Source organism: Apium graveolens, chromosome 6, assembly GCF_009905375.1.
Source record: "Apium graveolens cultivar Ventura chromosome 6, ASM990537v1, whole genome shotgun sequence".
Classification (NCBI taxonomy): Eukaryota; Viridiplantae; Streptophyta; class Magnoliopsida; order Apiales; family Apiaceae; genus Apium; species Apium graveolens.
Window position 1 is genome coordinate 254,612,814 of NC_133652.1, and position 24,445 is coordinate 254,637,258.

General features: G+C 40.4%; 1 non-coding gene across 1 annotated transcript; it reads left to right on the plus strand.

Annotated features, from left to right (window-relative positions):
* Positions 1-24,338: 24,338 nt before the first annotated feature.
* Positions 24,339-24,445, plus strand: LOC141669696 (small nucleolar RNA R71). Its single transcript, XR_012553964.1, has one exon. It is a non-coding gene; the product is annotated as a small nucleolar RNA R71 (small nucleolar RNA).

Genomic DNA, 24,445 nt, shown 5'->3' on the forward strand with positions numbered 1-24,445 from the left:
GCTCATAAGACGAATAAGCACAACCATAACTAGGATATCATACAATCACCACACACTAAGACATCAAATAAATTAACTAAAGAAATCCATAAATAAATCCGCTAGAACCCCACGATAACGATTAGCCCATAATCGAACTCATCGCCAATGTGGGTTCCAATGAAAACATGATATAGCAAACGTAGTCTTTATACGAATAATTAAACCAAAGTACACACAAGAATATAGGTTCAAACAAACAAGAAACAAGCATCCAAATTACAACTCAAAACAAAGATTCACAAGAATAAAGTAGATCGTCTTCGCCTTTGTTAAATTGTGCCAAAAGATCCCTTACTCTTCTCCTCCCTTGATGTCTTCAAACTCTGAATTATGAATTATCTTTTCTTAATAAACGACCTAAGTTATATTTATATAGCAGTCCATGCACCCCAGGAGTCCAGAATTTGAATTGCAAAAGAATCAGGATTTTTAATTCCCCACCCCGCGCGGCCGCGCGCTTCACCAGCGCGGGCGCGCTGGCTTTCTGTTCCCTGGCGCGGGCGCGCGCAACATCAGCGCGGGCGCGCCGACCTTCTACCAAAAAACTCTATTTTCTTTTCTTTATACCTTGCAGCTTCGAGCCAGTCTTTCAAGCTTTTATTCCAACACATCCTAAACACCATATTAGCATCAAAACAATGCTAATTCACCTGATTCATGAAGTAAATCCTGAAATGCAAAAACACTTGAAAACACGTTAAAACACAAATAACTTGAGTACAAATACATCAACTCAAAGCTTATTAGAGCATAAATAAGTGTCATAAATGCCACTAAACACACCATCAAACTTGAATTGATGCTTGTCCTCAAGCATAAACAGACTCAAAGAACAAGAAATAAAAATAATGCATGAATGCAACTAATATGAATGCAACGATCCCCAAAGAATAACTAAACCAATAAACTAGCAACACCTCAGCAAATGCAATTATTCGCATAAAGATCCATCAAATCTCACAAATCATTCTACACACCAGAGACGTGCGTGTGTGCAAATGCTTACAGATATACTGTTGCAACTAGACCGACATCTATAACTCACTACTCATCAAGACAATCGCATGTTTATAAAAAGAATAAAAGCTAGACTCAAAATAACTTATAACACTTCAATTCTTATATCAGAGTTAATCATAGATTCATGATTTATTCAAACAAGACAAAACACATATGCTTATTTGATCGTGCAATGAGTGAGGTCCATAAAAGACTTATACAATAGTACCCATGTAGCGATCGTTAGGTTAGCGGATCCCAGACTATAAAAGCCTTAGGTCACTAGGTACAAAGTCCCCTAAGAACTTAATAACTCGAGTACTAAAGAGCCCACTCATGATCAATTATACTTAACACTTATTCTTCTTTTTTTTCCATTTTTTTTCATTAATTTCTGAATGAGTGTGTTTCGCTCCATCTCATTCAACCCTAGACTACTCATAAAAATATGAGCCGACTACTAGCCATTTGACACCTAGCCACACAACTAGCATTAAAATCCAATTTCCTCCAATTTTTAAATATCCATGTCTTTTATTATTAAGAGAATACCCTAAATTCTAAATATAAACAAGCGATTAAACCTCGATAAACCAACAAATCATGACTATGATCTAGCGCTCTAGCAACCTATAAGACTTAGTGAAATACAAGTGTCTCTAGCATGCAAATCAATCCAATAAGACTCAACGTCACTAAATACGACATCACTACACCAGCATCAATATCACCAATTAATCAGAAAAATTATCTAAGAGAATCATGATATAATGCAAATGCATGAAACTACATGAACAAATTATCATAAAAACTACCAAAAATAGTAAAAAAAAACTTCATGGAAAAATATATGCAACTATATGAATTAAACTATCATGAACATGCAAACTATATGAGACTCACACAAACATATTCCTTCAACTACTACCCCCAAACTTAAAATATTCACTGTCCTCAGTGAAAATAATAGTAAGGAATCAGGCATACCTACTCAGAATCAAAATCATCACCTCAACGGGTGGAGTGTCAGGTGTGTTCGGAGGTGGATACACGGAATCCTCACCAAAAGCTGGCCACTGAATGTTAACTCCCGTAGCTCTAAATGCAGTCCCAAGTGCCTGGGTGAGATCGCGTGCAAACCGACTGTGGATATCGTGCATCGCATCCATCCTCCATGCAAGATGCCTATACTGCGTCGAACTTAAACCAGCTCCCATATCTGCTCCTTCTGCTGCTGCTGCGATGGTCCCCCTTCATCTCCTAACTGAGATCTCCATGCAGTCCTGCTCGCCTGACCAGCAACTCGCATCCCACCAGGTAGGTGGTCAAAAGTATATCCAAGCCCCTTCAGATCGGGCATGCCTCCATCCCATTCCTGCATCGTAGCCAAAGTAGTGCTATCGATCGGAGCACTCGGAATCTGTAACTGCTCATATACGGGCCAATGCACACCAACTGCCACACACAATTTCATCACCACAGACGCATACAGAATAGACCCCGTAGTGTTTCCCCTCAAAAACCTCAAAATACCCTGGTAAATCACCATCCCCAAATCAATGTAATCTCCCTGCAGAATGCCCCACAACAGCCTTGCACGCTCAACAGTAACCTCAACCTCATGCGAAGATGGCATGATATTAGCACATATAAAAGCGTTCCAGGCACGGGCAAACCTGTTCATACCGGATGTCGTAAACGTAGAATACTCGGCGGCTATGCCTCTCTTGATCTTCCAGTGTGTGTCAGGTCGGCACAAAGTAGCCACAATGAGATCCAGATCAAAGTCCTCTGGAATCTTATCATTTCAGGTATCCTGCCCCACCTTCCTCGTAGGCTGCTCAATCACTGTCCTTATAGCCTCAGCACTATACTCAACAGTCCTCCCTCTCACCACCGTAAAACCATTCTTCTCCTCCTTGGCGTCAGTGTAGAACTCTCGCACAACACTCATGGGCACAACAGCGGGAGCCTCACAAAAAGGTACCCAACCCATCTCGAGAATCATCTCCAACAACTTACCATCCTTCCCGGATGGCAGAAATCCTCTCTCCTTAGCAATAGGCTTCGCGAGAAGCCTCGTGTACTCCTCCTCAGCCTCAGGAGTAGAAAACCTGGGCCTCACACCACTCGCAGTAGAAGAGTTGGTGGCGCTGCTTCCAACTTGAGTTCTCTGTCTTTTGGGTGCCATCGGGATTGAATAATAGTGAGTAAAAGCTTAAGTGTTTAGAGAGAATATGTGTTTGAGAGTTTGTGAATTGGTGGAGAAGATGTATGTAAGTGTATGTATTTATAGGTGGAGGGGCGTGAATTTGAGAAGGAATAGAATGAGATTGATTATGGGAATCGTGGGAATAATGGGATTGATTGGGAGAGGGAATTATGGGATGTGTTAGAGTAAAATCGGGTTAAAATTGATTTTGGAATTAAAATCCCGATTTTCTCTAATAAAATTGTAGTATTTTTTTTTTCGAACAAGGACCGGTGCGGCCGCGCGTAACTTTTGGAAAATCGGCGCGGGCGCGCGCTGAGATAGCGCGGGCGCTCGTGGCTACTGGAAAAACGGTGCGGCCACGCGCTTGGTCAGCGCGGGCACGCCCAGCTTCTGTAGTTGGCCCTGAAATTTTTTCTTTTTCTGATTTTTTTTGTGATTTTTTCCTTTCTTCTTGCTTCCTCTACATACTAATGTACAACATACTTGGGTTGCCTCCCAAGAAGCGCTTCTTTTACGTCGCTAGCTCGACGTAGCATCTCGAGATCAAGTGGACAATAAGACGACACTAACCACCTCGCGGGTTGTCGTATCACCATAATAATGCTTCAACCGTTGACCATTAACCTTGAATGCTTGGCCCGGATCATTCTCAAAAATTTCCACCGCTCCCTGTGGAAACACAATTTTGACAATAAAAGGACCTGACCATCTTGACTTCAATATTCCAGGAAAAATACGGAGACGAGAGTTAAATAAAAGCATTTGTTGCCCCGACACAAATTTCTTGAGCACTAGACCCCGATTGTGCCATCTTTTGACTTTCTCCTTATACATTTTGTTGTTCTCATAAGCTTGAAGTCTAAATTCGTCAAGTTCGTTCAATTGAAGCATCCTTTTCTTTCCAGCTGCATCTAAGTCAATATTCAATTTCTTCAAAGCCCAATAAGCTTTATGCTCGAGCTCCACCGGAAAATGACACCCCTTACCATAAACCAACTGAAACGGCGACATTCCCAATGGAGTTTTATAAGCTATTCTATACGCCCAAATAGCTTCATCAAGCTTCAAAGACCAATCCTTCCTTGATGGACACACTACTTTCTCTAAAATGCGCTTGATTTCTCAGTTAGATACCTCAGCTTGACCATTTGTCTGAGGATGATAAGCCATAACAATGCGATGATTCACATTATACCTTTTCATCATAGCAGTAAACTTGCGATTGTAAAAATGTGACCCCTCATCACTGATTATGACTCTTGGAGTTCCAAACCTTGTGAATATTTGCTTGTGAAGAAAATTATGCACCACTTTCGCATCGTTCGTTGGCAATGCCTTAACTTCAACCCATTTTGACACATAATCAACCGCCAACAGGATATACTGATTGTTGCAAGATGAGACAAATGGCCCCATGAAGTCTATTCCCCAAACATCAAAGACCTTAACCTCGAGAAGCATATTAAGAGGCATCTCATCCCTCTTGGACATATTACCCACACGTTGACATCGATCACATTTAAATCTTTAAACAATGTTGGCTAAAAGAAACCTGCTTGAAAAACACGAGCTGCTGTCTTTTCTCCACCATAATGTCCTCCATAAGCCGTTGAGTGGCAATCTCGCAAGATCCCCCTATTTTGCTGTAAGGAATACATCTCCTAGATGATTTGGTTAGCTCTTTGGCGAAAAAGAAATGGCTCATCCCACATATACCACTTCTGTGATATCCCGTAATTTTAGGAATTAATATTATTAATATCTTGATGATTTTATGTGATTGTTTAAAATTGGGAGAGAATAAAGTTGTGGATATTTTATTCCTCTATGATGAATTCGTGTTTTTAAATGATTAATGTGTTAATTGATAATTGTAGTATCGATCCCTGTCATTATTGTGAGAGTATTTAATTACTTATACTATTTTAAAAAAAAACATATTCAGTTTTATCTAGATTCTTCCTCGTAGCGGGTGAATTATGAAAATATTCAAAAATAGTATATAATGACTATTTTGGTACATGTTAAGTGAAGAATATTATATGAATTATTTGAATTTTATGATATTTATGTGAATTAGTGAGTAAATATTTAAAAATAAATTATTCCGGTTTGGCAAGTCAGTATAAAGTTTGAAGTGTGATCAGTGATTATACAAAAGGAATTGTAAATAAAGGATTAAATATAAAATTGGTGAGTATGAGATTTTATTATATGATAGATGTGATTATGTGTTATTTGATTCATAAATGAGTGACTTTGTGGTCAAAATATTTTTTATATATTTTTTAATAATTTATTGTGTGAAAAATGGGGTTTAATGGATTTTTAAATATTTTTATTAAATTACCGGTATATGATTGAATCATGAAACTTATTTTATTACCTCTAAAATACCCTTAGAGAAATTTTAAAAATGATAGTTGGATTTATTTTGAGGTGACAGTATTTTAAAATGATTTAATGAGCTTTATTTCTATTTTTGTGCATTATCTTGTAAAATTCGTATGAAATGAACCGTATGCTCAAAAATTATTTTAAAAATATAGAAAGAAAGGTAATTTTATATTCTATATTTTAAAAATAAAATTTGAACAATTATGAAATATTTCGGAGCAGGTTTATATTTTTCAAGTTCATTTTCAGGATTTTCAACATTTAAATTATATAAGTAAAAATTCAGTTTTTAATTTCCAAAAGATAAAAATACCCCTGTGCTTTATAATAAAAAACCAGCAGGCCCTGTTCTTTTTGATTTTCACGATTAATCTCTCGGATCCTCCTTGTCTCTCTCGGGTTCTCTCTCTTCTCTCTCTTGCGCTAGAACACAATCACCATCGAATCCTGCTACTTTCTTCGATTTTAGGTTCGATTTGTGTCTCTCTCTTCTCCGTGAGGCGTGTTCTCTGTTTGATTGCGTATATATATGTGTGTTTTCATCTGCTGCGTGTATATATATATGTGTATACTGGTTTGTATATATGTGCTTGGTTGATATTTGAATTTGTTTTACAATTACTACGTTAACTTGTAGTATAATTAGATGAGTTGTGTACTTGTATTAACAAGAGTATATGATCGGATGTTAAATCTTTTGAATTAAGAATATGTGTACGAGTGTGATGATTGTGTATATGTTTTTAAAATGGTATTTTAAGAATGAAAGTAGCAGATTAAATATTTAGAATTATACAAAATCAAGCTGAAATTTCAGATTCCTGCTAGTCTATTTTTGTAGCATAGTTCTGGGCTCATTGAGTCAAATTATATGATTAATATTTCTGTAATAATGTGATCCTTGAACTCTAGATCAAGTACGAAAAAGAATTTCAAAGTTTCATTTAACGAGCTAAAAGATATATATGTTTTAGTGCAAGATGTGCATAAAATTCTGGGCAGGTTGTGTCGTATTAGAGTCCCTGTTTTGCTACCTTAAACTCGAGCTTTGCTTCTGATATTTTTACTGGAGTTAGATGTTTGGATCTGGAATATGTAATTAAAATTTTATACAAACAGACCATTTTTTCTATTTATTGAAAATCTTAGCGTGGGGCTGGTTCTATGGGACAGATTCAGATTCCTGACTTGCAGACCATGTTTTACTGTATTAAACATGGAATTTGCTTTTAAAATTTTTATAGTAGATTTGAATAATGTTTATGAGTGTCTCATAAAAGTTTCATATAGAAAAAAATAAAAATTCATTTTATTAAAAATTATGGAGTGAGGATTGTTTGAACTATTTGTTCTGGTTTTCTTTTGTTATTAGTGCATAATATGAGTTTATATTTGGTTGATTGTATATAATTTATAGATAATGATTAAACGAGGATTGAGAAAATTTAAGTTTTGGTTAGATTAGATGTATACATATAATTTGACTTTTCGAATATTTTATTTCCATATATACTGAAAATTTCTATTCGTTATGAGTATAAAGATGTAGTATGATTTAGTGAAATATAATGGTGTTTTAATTGATGTTGGATTAGTATTTGCTGAGTACTGAGTTTGGATTAAGGATTTAGAAATGACAGTCATGTTTATGTATGCTCGGGTTTTCAATAAAGTCATAAGTGCTAAATGTCTGCTAGTTGAACTACTACGTAAGCCAATGTGTTTTGCTTTAATATTATACAATGACTTACTTTGGTATTGCTTTTGGAATGTGGCAAGTGGTTGTAAAGTTTATATAGTAGTATTATACTACTATAATTTAGTATCGTGATAGCAACAATGTGTTTTATGGAAATACATGTTAGTATATGCCTATTTGAAATTGAGTTTCGTTGCTAATTATTAGAGTGTTATTTTGAATATGTGTATAGTCACTAGTCTATGTGATATATGTGTTATGGATAAAAAACTAAGGTTATTACTTGCTGTATCTATTACTAAGATTCGGGAGCTCAAGGCTTTTAATGGCTGCTCTCGTGTTTCGTAGCTTAATTCTGCCTTTACGAGATGCCTACGTATCTCTGTGAATTAGAGAATCAAGCCAAAAAACGTAGTTCTGATTGGTGGGGGTGAGACCCCTTATATAGATGTTGGGAGTCCTTGAATTGGACTTGGTATAGGAGACTTGGTGGGCAAGTCTCATAATTAGAATGGACTTTGGAGTCCTAGATAGTAGGAAACTGATTCCTTATCCTTTTAGGTCCCCTTGAGGCTAATCTCCAAGGATTTATATCCTTATCGGGACTCTTTTCAACATCTGATTTATCCCTTATTAATTAATTACGAAATTAATTAATAATCAGGGCTTTTGGGCCTTTTTTATTCCATCAGGCCTGATCTGGTCCATCAGGCTTAACCTTTCTGGTCTGAGTATCATATATCTTTTTATTGGGCCTAGCAGCCCACAGTTTGTACAATTAATGCAGTATTTAATTATACAATCATAATTTATTTATCCCTATCATTTGCCCCCCAACTTTTGGGAAACATTGATTAGGTTTCGCAGAAGTTAAGTCTATTTGTTCCCTCACAGGGTTTCGTTTTTCCGTAAAGTGTGGAGCGACCTACACATTTACAATGAATTTTTCCTTTTATTCAGGAATTATCTTAATTTCCGGGAATCTTTCCCTTATTTCCGGGATTTTTCCCTTATTTTCTGGATTTTTCCCTAATTTTCTGGAATTTTCCCTATTTTTCTGGGATTTTCCCTAATTTTCTGGGATTTTTCCCTAATTTCCGGGATTTTTCCCTAATTTTCTGGGATTTTCCCTAATTTTCTGGGATTTTTCCCTAATTTTCTGGGATTTTCCCTAATTTCCGGGATTTTCCCCTAATTTTCTGGGATTTTCCCTAATTTCCGGGATTTTCCCCTAATTTTCTGGGATTTTCCCTATTTTTCAGATTTCCAGCCCTTTTTCGACCAGGATCCTCGTCGAAATTTCGACCTGGATCCTAGTCGAAAATAGGGGTCAGCCTTGCCATCCTGGTCGAAGGAATTCGACTAGGATCCACGACCTGGAATTCGACCAGGATCCTAGTCGAAATTTCGACCTGGATCTAGGACCTGGAATTCGACCAGGATCCTAGTCGAAAATTCGACCTGGATCTAGGTCGAAAATTCCACCCTTTTTTTTAGCTTCTTGCCATGAGCCTATCGACTAGGATTTCGACTAGGATTCTAGTCGATATTTCGACCTGAATCCTGTTCGAAAATTCTTTGATTTACTTGCTTCCTGGTCGAAGGATTTCGACTAGGATTCACGACCTGGAATTCGACCAGGATCCTAGTCGAACTTCGACCTGGGTTTTTAATCCCCATTTTTTTGAAAGATGCTTGGTTTATTCGACCTCATTCCTGGTCGAAGCTTCGACCTCAATTCAGTCCCGTTATTCCAGCTTCTTGCCATGAGCCTATCGACTAGAACCTGTTCGAAAATTCTTTGATTTTCTTGCTTCCTGGTCGAAGGATTTCGACTAGGATTCACGACCTGGAATTCGACCTGGATTCTGGTCTTTTTTACCCGTTATTTTCGGGTGTCTACTCGAAAGATTTCTGGCAGGATTCACGACCTGGAATTCGACCTGGATTCTGGTCTTTTTTACCCGTTATTTTCGGGTGTCTGCTCGAAAGATTTCGGACAGGATTCACGACCTGGATTTCGACCTGGTTCCTGGTCTTCCACTAGCCTTCTTTATTTAGCTTTAATTTAGGGTATTGTATTTTCCAAATCCTAATTGGATTTGGGCCTGGCCTTTTTTGTTGGGCCTTATTAAATTTTACTGAGCCTCAATTATTGGGCTTTTCCAAATCTTATTGGGCCTCTTTTATTGGGCCTTTTCAAATCTTATTGGGCCTCTTTTATTGATTTGGGCTTAATACATCCTGTTTAGAATGCTCTAGAATCCCTAGGAATATTCTGGAATATTCTTTTTTCTGGGCTTTTTCCTATGGGCTTTTGTTCTCAATGGGCTTTTCATCCCTTCAACTTCCTTTTCCTCTTATATAAAAGAATGAGGAAAGGCTATTACTCCTCACTTTCTCATTTCTTAGTTTTCTTCTTCATCTTCCTGCTAAGATTCTCAGAGGAATAACAGCAAGTCGGAGCTCAAAGCCTTTTTCAGGAGCGCTTCTTCAGGTAAGATTCCTCCTTTTGCTTTTCGTGTCTATTTTTCCATTGTGTGCCACTTTAAGATAGCCTATTTACGTGCCCCTTACTTTTTTTTTTCAGATGGCTGACAAAAGAATGACTCGTTTGGCCAAGATGAACGTGGCTAGAAAGTCCAACGATTTTCCTATTCGATCGAGGTATACTTCCTTAATCGACATAATCAACACTCGAGGGGACGAGTATCCGTCTGATGCGCATCTGGACGCGCACGATCATATCAGTGCTTTACGGGATCCCAAGGAGCTGGAAAAGTTGAGCAGCTGCTTCAAAATCAAGGAGCCTTTTAAGCTGGTTCTTGCGGGTCCGGCCGACAGGGCCTGTCAGTGGAAGAAGGACGCGCTATGCGTCTATATGGATACTCTAAGGGCAGGTATTAGACTCCCTTTTCATCCATTCATTCCTTTGCTACTGGCTGATGTGGGCATCAGCCCTTGCCAACTTCCCCCTAATTCCTGGAGGTTGATTCTGTGCTATCTGTCGCAATGCGCCAAGCACAACGTCCCCACATCTGTTGCTGTCTTCAGGAAGATTTTTCAGTTCAAAAACAGCCCTGATAAAAGTCCGGGTTGGGTTTCTATCAACCAGCGCCCCACTATCCCCCATATCGTGAATGGGAAGTCCATCCCTGACAACAACTTGGGGTGGAAGAAAGATTTTTTGTTTGTTATTTGGGAAGGTGGAGATTGGGGCTCCCTGTTTCGATCATCCTTTGGGCTGGCCGTGGACGGGAGCCCAAATGACATAACTTTGTCTGAGGAGGAGGCTAGAGGTTTCAACCTCCTTATGCAAGACAACGGCACTTCCCATTGTTGGGACCTTATCCGGGAGACCGTCCTGGTAGAACGCGGCCTTTCGCCCGTTAACAAGAAAGTAAGTTCCCTTTCTTATCTCCTTTATTTCCTGCACTTTTATTTCATTGATTTTCAACTGACTTTGTTTGTTGCAGTGGCTGAGAAGATTGAGGAGGCTACCAAGCCGAAGGACCTGGAGACAACCAGGATGAAGAGGGCCGGGAAGATCTTTAAGGACCCTCGACTGGGTGACCGCTTCCCGGAGTTCCTTCTTCAGGCAACGGAGCCAGATGAGGAAGGCCCCAGCCAAGTTCTGCGCACCAAGCAGAGGCCAGGTGCCTATTTTCAACCTGCTTGGGGGATCCGGGGCAAGGACTCAATTGTGGGCAGCACGGTGCTGTCCAAGGAATGGTCTAAGCATTCCATTTCCCCGGTGGATTATCAAGATTTTGTCCTTCAACAGGACTTGGAGGGGAATGAGCTGTTTGGAGCCCAAGCTCTGGCGACGGTACGTACTTTACTTATGCCTTTTACAATTCTCTTTTCTTTCTTTTCTAAACCTTTGCTGTTTTCTCTTGCAGGCTAACGCCCATTTTCAAGGGGCAATTCACCAAGCCAAGGCTTGGAAGGTTGGCCTGGAAGATGCCAACAAGAAGTTGGAGGAGGCCAATCAAAAAATTGAGGCCCTTGAAGCTCAATTGGCCTCTTCCACTTCTGACCTGGAGACGGCCCGGGCTGAAAATGTCATCTTGAAGGCGCAGAAGGAAAAAGCCTTTGATGGCTGGATGGACACTCAAGAATTCAAAGACTTGATGGTGGAGCATGACGCCCTTCTTCATCCTGTTAGCTATAAAGAAGGCTGGGACGCTGCTGTGGAGGCCATCCAGGATGAGTTTCCCGAGGTCCTTGAGCAGTTGCCCTTTCCTTGCCCAGTGCGGGTTCCAGAGCTTGGAGGTGTTACTGAAAAGCTTGCTGGTATGATCAAGGATGGAGAGGAGGAAGATTCCCCCGAGGAGGAATTCGAGCCTGTCGCTAAGAAGGCCAGGGTGGAAGAATCTCCCAAAGCAGCGCCTCAACAGCCATCATCTCCTGCCGAGGGAACTTCTACAGGGACTTCGGAGGGGACGACCGAGACGTCCGAAGAAACGACTGAACCTTTCGAAGAGACTTCGGATAGTGGTTCTGAGGAATCTCAGCCTTCCAAAGCCTAGCTTTTTGTATATCTTCTTTTTGAACTTTATTTATATCAGAACTTGTTACCCTTCGGGGTTATGTTTTATACGTTGCTTTTCTTGCCTTTTTCTGTTTTAACTTTACAATCTTAATATGCATTTGAACCTTAAACATCCTTAGATAGAAATAATTTCAAACTCTTTAATATGAAGTCTGGTTTTCCAAAACCTTACATAGCATGGGTTCGACCCTAATCAACAATAACTAGACAATGTAAATTCTACTGGAATATAAAATCCTATGCAAGCAAAGCTTCAAGGTGCTTTTAAACCTACTTGTCAATGACAAGTGAGAATCGTACTTCACCTATCTTACATGTAGTAAACCTTCAGGTTTTGTGCGTGCCAGGTCCTCGGGACTTCAAAACCTTCCATAGTTTCCAGCTTGTAGGTTCCTCTACCCTGAACGCTCTTGACTCTGTACGGCCCTTCCCAATTCGGGGCAAGCTTTCCTTTCTGTCCAACACCAGAAGCCTCTATTTTTCTCAAGACTAGATCTCCTTGTTTAAAAAATCTCTCTTTAACCCTTAGGTTGTAATAGAATGAAGCCTTTTTCTGATATTCTACTATCTTTGCATGTGCCTCATCTCGCACTTCATCAATTAGATCCAGGGCTAACCTCTGCCCTTCCTCATTTTCTACAGCATTGAAAGTCTGAATCCTTGGAGAGGAATGCGATATCTCCACGGGAACTACTGCTTCTGCCCCATATGCCAACATGAAAGGAGTTGCTCCTGTCGTGACTCTACAGGTAGTCCTATAGGCCCATAATATTGGAAGTATCTCATCCACCCAATTATTTCTTGACTTCTCGATCCTCTTTTTTAGTCCATCCAGGATTATCCGATTTGCTACCTCTGCTTGCCCATTGGCTTGCGGGTGAGCCACAGAGGTGAATCGTAACTCAATTTCATTTTCTTCACAATACTTCTTGAATTCCTCATTGTTGAATTGTGTTCCATTGTCAGTGACGAGGATACGGGGAATTCCATATCGGCACATAATGTTTTCCCACAGGAATTGTGCAACCTGCTTAGTTGTGATTTTGGCCAAGGGTTTGGCTTCGATCCACTTGGTGAAATAATCAATGGCTACAATCAGAAATTTCCTTTGTGCCGTGGCCATAGGAAAAGGCCCTAGAATATCCATCCCCCATATGGCAAAGGGAATAGGCGAGTTGATAGAGGTCAGCATCTCGGGGGGTTGTCTAACAACTGGTGCATGCTTCTGACAGCGATCACACTTCTTCACATATTCTTTGGCATCAACCATCATTTCTGGCCAATAGAAGCCTAAACGAGTTATCTTATGAGCCAAGGCCCTGCCCCCCAAGTGTTGTCCACAAATACCTTCATGCACTTCTTCAAGAGCCAAGCGTGCCTCATCGGGCCTGAGACACCTCAAGTAGGGAACCACGAAAGATCTTTTGTAAAGAATCCCATCTATCAAAGAGTACCTTAGTGCCCGAACAGTTAACTTCCGTGCTTCAGTTGCATCACTTGGCAACCAACCGGTCTGAATATGAGCCTTGATGGGATCAATCCATGACGTCCCCAAGCCTATGGGAGCCACCAGCTTAACATCTATGCTTCGTGTCTTTAAAACACGGAAGTACACACTTCCTGAACTTTCTTCAATCTCAGATGAAGCGAACTTTGATAGCGCATCTGCCTTAACATTTTCTTCCCTTGGAATGTGTTCAACATGGCACTCATTAAATTGGGTCATCACAGCCCTTACTAGGCGGACATACTTAGCCATCGTATCATCCCTTGCCTCAAATTCTCCCTTTACCTGGGATATGATCAGCTTCGAGTCTCCACGGACCTTTAAGTTTTTGACTCTAAGTGTCCCAGCTAGACCAAGGCCAGCTATCAGGGCTTCATACTCTGCCTCATTGTTTGTGGTTGGAAAATCTAGCTTCATAGCATACTCAATTAAGAACCCATCCGGGCTTTGCAAAACCAACCCTGCTCCACTGGAATTTGTTTTTGATGCTCCATCAAAATAGAGAACCCAATATTCTTTCTCCTTATCATTCTTCTCCCTGTCCCCATTGTCGACTCCCTTGTCTTGAGGTATGGTATCTTCCTGCCCCCCGACTTCTTGGTTGGGTATGGTACATTCCACCACAAAGTCAGCTAGTGCCTGGGCTTTTATAGCCGTACGTGGCTTATACTTGAGATCAAACTCTCCCAACTCTATTGCCCACTTAATCAGTCTCCCACTTGCCTTGGGACTGTGAATGATATTTCTCAGTGGCTGATTTGTTAGCACTTCAATCTGGTGAGCTTGAAAATAAGGACGCAGCTTTCTTGAAGCCATTACCAAGGCTAAAGCGAATTTCTCTATAGTTGAATAATTCAACTCAGCACCATGCAAAATTTTGCTGACATAGTATACATAGTATACCGCGCTCAAGGCGCTCTCTGAAACAGCCAAGTACAAGAATAAAATTTCACTCAGAACTGGCTTGGCCAACAACGGGGCCTGGGCCATATACTTCTTTAACTCTTCAAATGCCTTCTGGTTTTCCTCATTCCATACAAAGTCTTTGATGCTCTTTAGCGATTTGAAAAATGACAAGCACTTGTCTCATGACTTGGAGATGAATCGTCCTAACGCAGCAACCCTTCCTGTGAGCTTCTGAACATCCTTGACAATTTTGGGGGGTTCCATGTCCAGGATTGCCTTTATTTTATCGGGGTTTGCCTCAATTCCCCTCTTCGAGACCATCAATCCCAAGAATTTTCCAGATCCTACTCCGAAAGCACACTTCGTCGGATTCAACATCATCTTGTGGTACCTCAGGACCTCAAAAGCTTCCCTTAAATGGGCTATATGATCAGTCTTTACTAGACTCTTGACTAACATGTCATCAACATAGACTTCCATAGTCTTACCAATAAGATCCTTAAAAATTCTATTCACCAACCTTTGATAGGTGGCTCCTGCATTCTTGAGACCAAACGCCAAAACAAGATAACAATAAACACCAAAGTCAGTGATAAATGATACCTTTGGAATGTCATCCTTATGCATTTTGATCTGGTTGTATCCACTAAACCCATCCATGAAACTCAGCATCTCATGTCCAGCGGTGGCATCAATCAAAGTATCAATTCTAGGCAGCGGAAAACAGTCTTTGGGGCATGTATCATTCAGATCGGTGAAGTCTATACACATCCTCCACTTTCCATTAGCCTTCTTCACCATTACAGGGTTTGCTAACCACTCCGGAAATTGAATCTCCTCAATGAAACCAGCCTCTAAGAGCTTTTCCACTTCCTGCTTTATAGCCTCTTGTCTTTCCGGGGCAAAATTTCTTTTCTTTTGTTTCACTGTCTTCCGGCTTGGATCTACGTTTAGCTTGTGAGTAATTAACTCCGGGTCTATGCCTGGCATATCAGCTGCTAACCATGCAAACACATCACTATTTTCTTGCAAAAATTTCACTAACTTCCCTCTATGGGGCTCCTCTAATGTGGCTCCAATGAAAGTCGTCATCTCAGGATTCTCGGGGTCTAAAGGAACCGAAACCAATTCTTCTGCTGGCCTTCCTCTATTCTCATCATTTTCTCGAACATCCATATCTTCAATAGGAAGAACCTGCCCCCCGACTCCATCTGCCCTCAAAGAGGCCACATAACAGCTTCTAGCCATTTTTTGATCTCCTCTCTCTTCTCCAATCCCGTTTCGGGTGGGAAACTTCATGACTGAATGGTAGGAAGAGGGGACTGCCTTGAAGGCATGTATCCCTGTTCTCCCCATGATAGCATTATAAGTTGAACTAGCCTTTACCACCATGAAATCCAGCATCTACGTTGCTTGCCTTGGCTCCGTACCTATGGTGGTTGACAATTTGATTATCCCTTCCACAGGACATTCTACTCCAGCAAATCCATATATCGGCATGTCGGTTGGTGTTAACTGGGAGTCGTTATATCCCATCCTTAGAAAGGTGTCGTGGAGCAAGATATCCACAGAAGCACCATTATCCACAAGGACCCTCTTAACCGGGCTATTTCCTATTATTGGTGTTATGACCAGCGGGTCGTCATGGGGAAACTTCACACCCTCTAGGTCGGAATCATCAAAAGCCAATGTTACTTCTGTCCTGGCCCTCTTCGGGGCTTCTCCAACAATATGCATAACCTCTCTAGTATATGCCTTTCTGGAATTTTTGGACAATCCAGCAGCAGTTGGACCTCCAAAGATCGTGTTAATCACAGGCCCTCGAGGTCTCGGCCCTCCATAAATGGTGTTTATAACTGGTCCTCTAGGCTGGGGGTTTCGCCCCTGATCGTCTTGGTCCCTCCTACGATCTTCAAAGTTCTTCCTTCCATTATTATTTCTGTCCCCTCCATCTCCAGTATACTTGTTCAATCTTCCTTTTCGAATCAAAAACTCAATTTCATCTTTCAATTGCCTACACTCATCGGTGTCATGGCCAACATCTTTGTGAAACCTGCAATACTTGCCCTTATCTAGCTTGGCGGGATCAGCCTTCAAGGGCTTAGGCCAGCGAATATCTCTGTCTTTCTCAATCTCCATCAAAATCTGACTTCTGGGAGCATTCAGCTTAGCGTATTCAGTGAACTTTTGCCCGGGTCCTCCCTTCTTGGGGGTTGAATCAGGGTTTTGTTCGGTTCTAGGATATTTGTCCTTAGCGATATACTCCAAATCAGTTTTTCGTTTCTTGCCTCCAGTGGGCTCATTACTTACTACGGTCTTCCTCATACTTTCTTCAACCTTGATATACTTCCCTGCCCTCTCTTGGAGCTGCAACATGCTCTCAGGGGGTCGTTTGGCCAAAGACATCTTGAAAAACTCATCCCTAGTTCCTTGTTGCAGTGCTATCATGGCTACCTTATCATCAAGGTCTGGGACTTTTAAAGCCTCCTTTGTAAAATGATTCAGGTAATCTCTTAAGGATTCCTTAGCTCCCTGCACAAGACTCATAAGAGATGCTGAACTTTTCTCATGGACTCTTCCACTGATGAATTGCTTAATAAAAGCCTGACTTAATTCTCTGAATGATCCAATAGAATTTGGGGGTAGGCGACTGTACCATCTTTGAGTCATACCCGACAGGGTTTGAGGGAAGGCCCGACATTTTATAGCATCATTCACGGGTTGCAGCAGCAGTGCATTAGAGAATGTCCTAACATGATTAGCGGGGTCTCCCGTGCCATCATAGGCTTTGATAGTGGGCATCTTGAATTTCCTTGAGATATGGGCATTCATTATTTCTTCTGTGAAGGGTGGAGTTGGATCATCAGGATCTCCAAGGGGAAGGAGATTGCTTGGATCAGTTCTTGGGATAGCAGCCCTTCTTCTTACCGGACCATCCAGGTCTATGATAGGAGGAGGATTTCTCCCCCTAGGAGGTATGTGGGGTCTGGTGGCTTGGTGAGCCTCCAAATCACGCCTCAGCCTTTGGATTTCAGCCTCATGAGCCCTGATCTTTTCCTGCACTTCTTGGGGATTCGCCCCTGGGGTGCTTTGGGGGCGTTGCCTTCCATCGGCCATTGGCTCTTTTCCAGGACGCCTCCTTCTCGGGGCCACTTCATCATCCGAAGATTCGGAGTCTCTCTCAGTGTATGGACCAGAAAATTCCTGATCCTCAGGGATAGGATCCAAACCTCGTATATAGGGGGGCGACCGCCCTCGTGCTTCGCTTCGCCCAGCATATCCGCTTCCTCCAACCTTGAATCGGGGGAGTTGTCCCTTGTAGCTGGGGTTGAGTTGCCCCTGTCTGGGCTTCCTCCTGAGTAGATGCATAAGTTGAATGGGGAGGAACCTCCACGGTTGATGAAATCACCTGGGTTGTCTCTAATGGTGTTCCTTCCTCTAGAGCTCCAATTGTTCTCCGTGTTCTCGCCATGGTTGTTGTTGTGATTCCCACAGACGGCGCCAAATGTTATGGATAAAAAACTAAGGTTATTACTTGCTGTATTTATTACTAAGATTCGGGAGCTCAAAGCTTTTAATGGCTGCTCTCGTGTTTCGTAGCTTAATTCTGCCTTTACGAGATGCCTATGTATCTCTGTGAATTAGAGAATCAAGCCAAAAAACGTAGTTCTGATTGGTGGGGGTGAGACCCCTTATATAGATGTTGAGAGTCCTTGAATTGGACTTGGTATAGGAGACTTGGTGGGCAAGTCTCATAATTAGAATGGACTTTGGAGTCCTAGATAGTAGGAAACTGATTCCTTATCCTTTTAGGTCCCCTTGAGGCTAATCTCCAAGGATTTATATCCTTATCGAGACTCTTTTCAACATCTGATTTGTCCCTTATTAATTAATTACGAAATTAATTAATAATCAGGGCTTTTGGGCCTTTTTTATTCCATCAGGCCTGATCTGGTCCATCAGGCTTAACCTTTCTGGTCTGAGTATCATATATCTTTTTATTGGGCCTAGCAGCCCACAGTTTGTACAATTAATGCAGTATTTAATTATACAATCATAATTTATTTATCCCTATCAATGTGCAAGGTGATTTATTTAAGTGTTTACTCAAGTTGAATTGACAATGCTAAATTATATAACTGTAAGTTTAAATATTATAAATTATTAAGTATATTTAATTGTTTAGGTGCTGCAAGTCTGGGCGGGTAATTTTCCTTAATTGTTTAGGTGCCGCAAGTCTGGGCGGGTACTTTTCTTACTTGTTTACTTTTATGTTGCTGCAAGTTGAGGCAACTTTATTTTTGTATGGTTATAAGATTAAATTGTGGAATTGAAAAACAGGTGGATAGTCCTAATTACGAATACTTCATGCCAAAATTTTCTAAAATTCCCCTGTATCTAAATCTATTTGACTTATTTGATTTCAATGATTTGAAAGCATGTTATGATTATTAGCTGTAACACGTATAGGATATGTCTGGGTAAGAACATTGAAATGACTTGTGGGTTGTATTTGTGGTATGGTTATTCAGGGTATTGTCCATATTACGAATAGGTCATGCCGAATTTTCCGTAGAAATATTATCATAAGTTACGCATTCTCGTGTTAAATAATATTCTGAGTTGGTAGTAAGTTTTAAACTATAATGTGTGCTACTTGTTATGTGCTATATAATATGCCATATATATATATCGCGAAAGGGTAGAAATAAGATAATCATTTCAGAAGGATACTAAAGTAGTATCTTTTTGCTTATGATAGGATCAGGCATTAAGGGCGTGAGACCAAGCAAAAGAAAAGAAAAAGGGAGAGTTGCATAGTGGTTCAGTAGTTACGGATGATTCGAGACGAACAGAACCAGACGTTGGGGATCAAGACTGAAGTTGGATAAGGTTTCGTATCAGACCGCAGTAACCGCATTAGCGACATATCAAGAATTAAGAATAGGAAATGTTGACGTCTTGAGAAAGCATCATGAAATATTTGTGTTATTGCGAGTGTGTATGATTGCTAAGGACCAAAGGCAAGTATCCCTATCATCACTTATTGTTCAAGTGATATTTATTTTGAATCTTATTATGCAAATATTGTTTTCCCTATTCTCAGTTCAGAATAGATAAATGTTTTACATATTGCTGAATTAAATGATTCTGTTTATGCAAGTACCCTCTGCTATTCTTTGTTCAGAATAGTTAAATGTTTTACTTATCAAATTACTGGATTTATAAATATTTTGGATTTTGAGAAAGATGATTTTGTTGCGAGAATTCCTGCCCAAGTGAATGGGGGAATAAAAATTATTTAGGATGTCGATTGATTCGACTCCTTTTTCAATAAAAAGGTTTTTAAGATTGGAATGGTTACTGGTTACTTGTTACAGCGTAGGTGATCGAGATATCGGTCCCACTGTAATATCTTTCAAGGCGAGTATATGCCTTTTCTGGCGCCCTATAGGTACCGTATGGCTGCGGGATACGTGTAGTACCTAGATTTACGGTATGGTTGCGGGATACCGGTGTTGTTTCGTGACTGATCATTAGGAACAACATGAAATATAATTGGTTCCAATCTAAACTGTTGTTTCTAAATTATTTTTGATATCCATAGAATAAATGATTTATCAACTGTTTCTGTTTTGGACTAATGGTGAAAAGCAGTTTTGATTCATACTGATACTTATTTTGTTATTAAATATCAAAGGTGGTATTAGTATAGATGATTGATGCTAACTTCAGTATGGGATGTTGTGAGCATCAAAGTTCGTATTAATATCTAATTTGATATGATAACAAAATGAGTATTAATTTCCAATGTTCGGTTTTGAATGAAGTTTATGATTCATTCCATAATCATTGTTTCATGTTATTGTGGTTTATGATATTTCCGTAAACACTGTTTTACAAGTTTTATTCTCGTCAAGATTCAATGCATTGCTGAAGCATTTCGCTCAAAAATATCAAAATGGTTTTGAATACAATTAAGGAATCAATTATGGGGTTCCTCAAATAAAATTTTATGATTCAGCGATTATGATTTTAAATGTTCTGCGCTATTGCAGACGTAGGTTTTATATCAAAATGACCCTATATATATTACAATGATCTTGCTGAGCAATTCTTCCGCTCATACTTGCCTGTTTTTAAATTTAACCTCCAGTGAGGATTAACTTGCGCTAATTAGCTACGTAATTCAAGGAAGCAAAGAAGCTTTTGGAAGGTGGTTGGTCCAGGGTTTGCGCACTAGTGTAAGTTTATTGTGTAAAGTTGTTTATATTATATTATATTATATTTATGATATTTTATAGTTGGGCCTAGTATACTTCTTTTCGAAGTTATACTAGCGGGTTAAATTTTAAGGTTTGAAATTATTGAAAAGAGTTTTAAAAGAAAGTGAAAATTTATTTGTGGAATTTGGATATCTTGTTTCTAGAACTGTAACCTTAAAAGATCTTGGATTAGTTTGGGGTCATTTTTTCTAAATATCTTCCGTTGGCATTTGTTTATTGATTAAACAGGTTAATTTGGATTGAAATTTCATAGTGACGACCAAATCCCTTGACCCCGGATTTGGGGGCGTTACAACTTCACTTCATGTAAAACTTCTTCCTATGAGCATAAGATATGTCGGGAGGCATGATATTACTCACAAGGTAGTTCATAATGTCTGCGAACCACGGCTCTTCTTCTTGCACTCCAAACAGTTGCTCGTCGGGAAAGGATCCATTTATCAATGTCTTATCCAATGAATTAGCATTAGGATTCTCTAAACGCGAGAGATGATCAGCAACTTAATTTTCAGTTCCTTTTCTATCCTTGATCTCTAGTTCAAATTCTTGGAGCAAAAGAACCCATCGGATTAATCTAGGCTTAGAGTCTTTCTTCGAGATAAGATATCGAATTGCAGCGTGATCAGTGAACACTGTCACCTTAGTCCCAAGTAGATAAGATCGACATTTCTCAAAACCATAGACAATAGCTAAAAGCTCTTTCTCCGTAGTAGTGTAATTCAGTTGAGCACCGTTGAGGGTCTTACTAGCATAGTAGACCACATGCAAAATGTTGTTCTTCCTCTGCCCAAGAACTGCTCCAACTGCATAATCACTTGCATCACACATCATCTCAAAAGGTTCATTCCAATCGGGTGCAGTTATGACCGGTGTCGTAATTAGACTCTTCTTCAATGTCTCAAAAGCTGCAAGGCACTCGTCATCAAATTTAAAAGGAACATCTTTCTCTAGTAAACTGCACAATGGCTTTGAAATTTTCGAGAAGTCTTTGATGAAATGCCTATAGAAACCCGCGTGACCAAGAAAATTACGAATTCCCTTGACGGAAATAGGTGGGGGAAGATTCTCAATGACCCCTACCTTGGCCTTATCCACCTCAAGACCCTTACTAGAAACCTTGTGCCCGAGAATTATGCCTTGACGCACCATAAAGTGACGTTTCTCCCAATTGAGAACTAAATTGGTTTCAACGCACCTCTTGAGAACTTATCCGAGATTTTGCAAGCATTCATCAAAAGAATTGCCAAAGACCGAGAAATCAGCCATGAACACTTCCATATTCTGGCCAATCATGTCAGAGAAGATAGCCATCTTACATCGCTAAAATGTGGATGGTGTACCACACAGACCGAATGAAACTCGTCTAAAGGCGAACATACCGAATGGACAAGTGAAGGTAGTTTTCTCCTGATCTTCCAGGGCGATACAAATCTGATTGTAACCCGAATAGCCATCCAGAAGACAGTAATATTCATGACCAGCCAACCTGTCAAGCATCTGATCAATGAAGGGCAATGGAAAATGGTCCTTCCTAGTGGCCTTGTTCAGCTTTCTATAGTCCATACAAACTCTCCACCCCGTAACTGTTCATGTAAGGATAAGCTCATTCTTCTCATTTTCTACCACAGTGATACCACCTTTCTTTGGCACACATTGAACCGGGCTTACCCATGAACTGTCAGAGATATGGTAAATGATCCCTACATCTAGCCACTTCAGAATTTCCTTCTTAACTACTTCCTTCATGATTGGATTAAGTCTTCTTTGTTGCTCGACTGTAGGTTTGCTACCTTCTTCTAGCATAATTTTATGCATGCAGTAAGAAGGGATGATTCCCTTGATATCTGCTATAGTCCATCCAATTGCCGATTTGAACTATCTCAGAATTCTCAAAAGCTTTTCCTCATCGCTACCAGAAAGGTCAGATGCAATAATAATAGGCAGAGTAGATGCATCACCTAAAAAAGCATACCTCAAATGTTTAGGTAAAGGCTTAAGCTCAAGAGTAAGAGCTTCCTCAATAGAAGGCTTGAGGCGTTTAGGAGCTTTGTTCAATTCCTCCATTCCAAGAGATTCAAAAGGATATCAATCTTCCTTTTCCAGAGAGAAGCATTCAAATATTGCAATTTCTCATCACCTTCGTCATCTTCACTGCCTAAATTCCCCAACAAGGCTTTTTCTAAGGCATCAGACCTTAGCAATTGATCAAGTTCCGATGTGACCACTGAATTGACCAACTCGACTTTTAAGCACTCCTCATTATCGGTAGGATATTTCATAGCATTGAATACATTGAAAGTTATATCCTGATCCAACACTCGCATTGTAAGCTCACCCTTCTGCACATCAATCAAGGTTCGGCCAGTTGCCGAGAAAGGCCTTCCCAAGATTATGGGAATCTTCTTATCCTCCTCAAAATCAAGAATGACGAAATCAGCATGGAAGATGAGTTTATCCACCTTAACCAAGACATCCTCCACAATACCTCTCGGATATGTCATAGAACGGTCGGCCAATTGCAAGGTCATGTAAGTTGGTTTGGGAATAGGTAAGTCCAATTGCTTGAAGATTGACAAAGGCATCAAATTGATGCTAGCTCCCAAGTCATATAAGCATTTGTCAAATGACACTTTCCCAATAGTACATGGAATAGTAAAGCTTCCTGAATACTTAAGCTTCGGAGGCAACTTCTGCTACAGCACAGCACTGCATTCCTCCGTGAGAGCGATAGTCTCTAAATCATCTAGCTTCACCTTCCGAGAGAGAATACCTTTCATAAACTTTGCATAATTTGGCATCTGCTCGAGAGCCTCAGCGAAAGGTATGTTGATATGAAGTTTCTTGAACACCTCCAAAAACTTCTCGAATTGCTTGTCCAGCTTTTTCTTCTGCAGCCTCTTAGGAAAAGGCGGTGGAGGATAGATCTATTTCTCCCCTGTATTATCCTCAGGTAGAGTGTGCTTAATACTAGTCTTCCTTGGTTCCACTTCTTCATCCTGCTGCTCTACTTCTTCCTCAGCTCCAGCTTTTTTAGTCAACTCTTGAGTTTGTTCGGGATTAGCAACCTTTTCAGACCTCAAGGTGATTGCCTTTACCTGCTCTTTAGCTTCCTTCTTTCCTGGCACTTCGGTGTCACTAGGTAGTGTACCAGGTTGACGATTTAGCAAGACATTGGCAATTTGTCCAATTTGATTTTCTAAGGTCTTGATAGAAACAGCTTGGCTCTTGCACATAAGCTTCAACTCCTCTAATTCAAATTTTTCATTAGCTTGCTGCAACTGGAGTTGTTATTTTGGTGCTTACTACGGTTGCTGAAAACCAGGGGGGTTATACTGCTTAGGTGGATATTGCTAATAAGGCTGTTGAACCGCATTCTGAGTATTACTCCAACTGAAATTAGGATGATTGCGGTTGTTTGGATGATAGGTGGCTGGCACAGGTTGCTGCGATCGCTGGAAGTTGCTCATGAACTTCATTGTCAACACCTTAAGTTGGGCAGCGATAACAGTTACTGCATCCTACTCCAGAATTCCTGCAACTTTTCCCTGAGTCAACCTCTGGGTAGCATTCTGGTACTCATTAGAAGCCATCAGTTCAATAAGTTCATAAGCTTCATCGTAGCTCTTAGCCCACAAGGCTCCTCCTGATGCTGCATCAAGCATGGGCCTAGAAGTAGGGCCCAACTAGGCCCTAATCCATTGTAGAAACAATTGATAATCATCCAGTCAGGCATGCCATGGTGTGGGAACTTCCTTAGCATCTCTTTATATCGATCCCAAGCCTCACATAGAGATTCTCCAGTTTGCGCAGCAAACTGGGTAAGAGCATTCCTGATTGC